This window comes from Solanum tuberosum, unplaced genomic scaffold (assembly GCF_000226075.1).
Source record: "Solanum tuberosum cultivar DM 1-3 516 R44 unplaced genomic scaffold, SolTub_3.0 scf00002, whole genome shotgun sequence".
NCBI classification, from domain to species: Eukaryota; Viridiplantae; Streptophyta; class Magnoliopsida; order Solanales; family Solanaceae; genus Solanum; species Solanum tuberosum.
In genome coordinates, this window is record NW_006238928.1 from 1,474,155 (window position 1) to 1,478,051 (window position 3,897).

Here is a 3,897-nt window from a genome sequence, read left to right on the forward strand (position 1 = left end):
AATATTATTAATATTAATATTTAATCTATAATGTAAGAGGCAAAAAAATATAACACAAAAATACGTTAAAAAATAATTAAATATGTTTAAGAAGGGAATTTGTAACCAATTAAAAGAAGATTTTTTAAATATTAAAATATTAAATTGATTTGATAACCAACTAAAATAGGAGTTTTATTTTTGAACAAATCTATCTATATCATAGGAGAAGTAACAATGCCACATGTCAGCACCACAAAATTTGTAGATATATTAAATAATTAAAAAAATATTTAAAAAACATAAATTAAAAGTAGTTTTTAAAATTTATTTACGTCAAAAGATGTTGTATTGATCTCACTTTTTTTATTTGTTTAAATAAATTGAATGCGTTTGTTCCTAATAAATTGGTCTGCCTATTTTTTTTTAATTAATTTTAAAAACGTAGAAGGTAAAATTAAAACTATACCTGATATAGATAATAATGTTGAATTTTAGGAGCACATAACAATGAAATATTTTATTTTCAATTAAAATTAAAAATTAACTACATCAATTCTAACAAACTAATATGTATCACATTATTTATTTATTATATTTTTCGAACTTCTATTTTTGAAATAACTAATTGGTAAAAATTAATAATGAAAAGTTATTACATTTTTAATAATAATAATAATATTAACAATAATAATATCTATTACCCTTATTTAAAAGGGACAGTTGGAGAGGACTAACATAGCATAAGAAAATTGTACCAAAAGCAAGTTAAATTGTACTACTTTCTCTTTTTATATAAGCATTCTATAGTGTACAGTGAAAGCCTTTACATTTTTGAGCAACTTTCACATATAGCAAACAAAAAAATTATATTTGTAGGCTATAGCAAAGTTTGCATAATTGCGCTCCATATCAAACATATATATGTATAATTCGCTATACATATACAATTGAAAGCTATGTCTATTTCGCTATACATATATACAAAAAGAAGCAATTATATAATTCATTGGCTCTTTTTCAGATTTGTATAATTTCGTTGGCAGGCCATTTGTATAAATTGTTGTTAGCCTCTCGTTTGTATAAATCGTTGACAAAAATATTTGTATATCAAAAATCGCTCTCTCTTTCGCTTTATTGTATAATTTCGCTGGCAGGCCATTTGTATAAATTGTTGTTAGCCTCTCGTTGGCAAGGGAATATTTTTATTGTATAATTATAAGTGTATAGGACGAATATATATGTATTTGCATGTGTATATACAATTTTCTCTCGCTTTATACAAACATAAACGCAATTTATACAATTCTGTTGTATAAAGCGAGAGAGGCGAGCACAGAGGGAGCGAGCGAGAAAGGGAGAGTGGCGAGTGAGAATTTGGAGGGAGGAGGCAACTAGCAAACGTTTGCTACGGGACGCAATTAAATCAAACAGTAGCTACTCCATTTATTTTAGATTATAAGTTTGCCATTCTATACAATTATCCCTACATTTTTTGCTCTGTCTGGCCCATTTTTATTGGCAATAGTTGCTTTATATCCACGTGTAAGGAACTGAAATTACCTCTGCTTTTGATAAAAATAAATTGTCTTTCTCTTTGCAAAGTATAATCATCTCTCATCCCTTTCTCTTTTCATCTTGAAACGGGTGACTCTTTTTGCCCTTCTTCTGCATCTGTTTTTTTCTCTTCAAAGATTACATGTATTATATGTGATGATTGTAAAATAACTATCTTTATCCTTCAAGTCCTAATTTGTTTCCAGTTCTTTTTTTATATTTATTTGATTTTATGATTTTTGAATGCATTGTTGTAGGATTTTATTCTTGCATGTTACTAATTTGGTTTGATTTACTCATGGTTGTTCGAAAATTGATTTTCCCATTTTTATTCTTCTCACTTTTCTCTTTTTCTCTTTGCATTTTGAGTAGTTTATGGTAGAATTTTGCACTTTCATGTTCCTAATTTCGTGTTATATAATGATGTATGTTTTGAAAATGTATATGTACTAGACCATGTGATGTAGTACTATAGTGCATCTGGAGCTTTTTTGTGGGTTTTCTTTCTTTTAGAATTTGTCAATTTTTTTCTATTTGTGCATAGTTTGAGCTCGCTATATTTGGAGTTATTTTTATTTTGAATTTTTAATTTGACTTGAGAGTTGTATTGTGAATGACTTAGAAAAATAACAAAGAGAGCCTATATGTAGAGCAATGACAACTCGAAAGTGATTTCGGAGAAAGAACAAACGTATAGTTCCATCTTAAGAGTAGTTCCATTTTTGAAAAAATGAGAAAAGATCATGTGAATGTAAAGTAGGGCATGTGTTTTCTTTCCTCCTTTGAATTGTTTCCTTTTCAGATTTGCTAATATTGATCCATTTGACGACTAATTTTAATGTTGTTTTCTTATTTTTCTAGCATATGGCAAGATGTAAGCACAAGGGTGGACAAGCAGATGGAAAAAAATAGCATGTTCTCGGGGTCACTAGAAACCTTGTGGATGCTTCAACTGGTAATGAAAGCAAATCGCTTTTCTCCACCGTATTACAATAACTAACTATCTTATTTTTCATGAGTTCCCTTTTGGCTCATTCAGTGTCAAATGCACAAGCAGTGCAGAGAAGAACAAGGTAAACGTTCTGTAGCACAATGTAATTATAGAAAACTTTAGTATTTAGGATAGAAAGGCGACTGGTCCATATATGTTCAAAGTTTTCTTATTTTGCATAAACCACTTTAAGTGTTTTCAATAGAGTTATAGTAGGCTATATGGCTCGGACTCTCCTAAATCGTTGTTGCATCCGTATCGAATTTTTCAAATGCATTACTTTTGGAGTATCCGACACGAAGAGACCAAGCAACATAGCAAGAAGAAAAAGGTGTTCCAGCAAATGCAGCAATAAGAAGAAAGGTATCTGGTAAGCCAAGATGTGACACTGTTGTTGTGATAAACCTTGTTGTGGAAATCAAAATTCTTTAGGAGAGCCGCTTAAGCACCTCTTGAGCAGAAGAAAAGCAAAGACGACTGGAAAATTTTACTTCTCCCTCTTCACCAAGGATGAAAGATATGAATGCATTCCCTTGCCTCGATGAAAGGTATAGCAAGTAATAACATTATATATAGTTAGATTGACCGTTCTATTATCAGGTTGTTTATGGATATTCAAGTAAATCAGACAATCTTCTTCTTGATGTTGTGATCTTGTGCATGACAGTTTAGGTTACATTTCAATATTGATATTTTAAACTTGAAGTTTAGGTTATATAGAACAAGCCACAAAAACTCTTATTTGAATAGCTCGATTTCTGAAAGTACCATATAAAAAAAATGACAAGCTTTATCAAAATGGATGAAAGCTAGAAAAATAATTCAGCCACACATATAAGTCAATCGGTGATTTATTATTCCATATTTGCCTATTGTATTTTTTCACTACAGGAAATTTTTTATGATGATTAAAATGTCAACTTTTTGTCTACTTTGTATTAAATTGTTCAGGCTGTTAGCTTGGATAGTAGTAAGTTTATCGTTTTTTTAATATGATTTTCTACGGCTCACTTTATTTGTACTTAAATAGATAGTAGATACCAATGAACTCTTAACGCTTATCTTCAGATTCCACATTTAGATCATAACCACTACATATCTATTTTCTCACTCATTGGTGAAAAATCTAAATCTGTCACTATATGCAATAGTTTGATAGAAGCAAGTTGAGAATTGAACCGTACTTGGTGGACGTTTCTTCAACTGGACATTTAAATCGGGGCTCGACCCTAAACCCTTTCCTAGGTACATGTATAGGCTTCCAGAGTTGAACTAGGAAGCAACTGTAGTGGCCATGTGACATCTTCAACTTTACCCTCCGTTGGAGTCGATTTGTAAGTCAAATTTTATGGATGTTCAGAAAGAACTTG

The 3,897-nt window shown here is 30.3% G+C and overlaps 1 long non-coding RNA gene across 1 annotated transcript; it reads left to right on the plus strand.

The window, feature by feature from the left end:
* The first annotated feature begins 1,476 nt into the window (after positions 1 to 1,476).
* Positions 1,477 to 2,729, plus strand: LOC102595259 (uncharacterized). The gene is made up of 3 exons (XR_366517.2): positions 1,477 to 1,626; positions 2,398 to 2,491; positions 2,576 to 2,729. It is a non-coding gene; the product is annotated as an uncharacterized lncRNA (long non-coding RNA).
* The last annotated feature ends 1,168 nt before the right edge of the window (positions 2,730 to 3,897 follow it).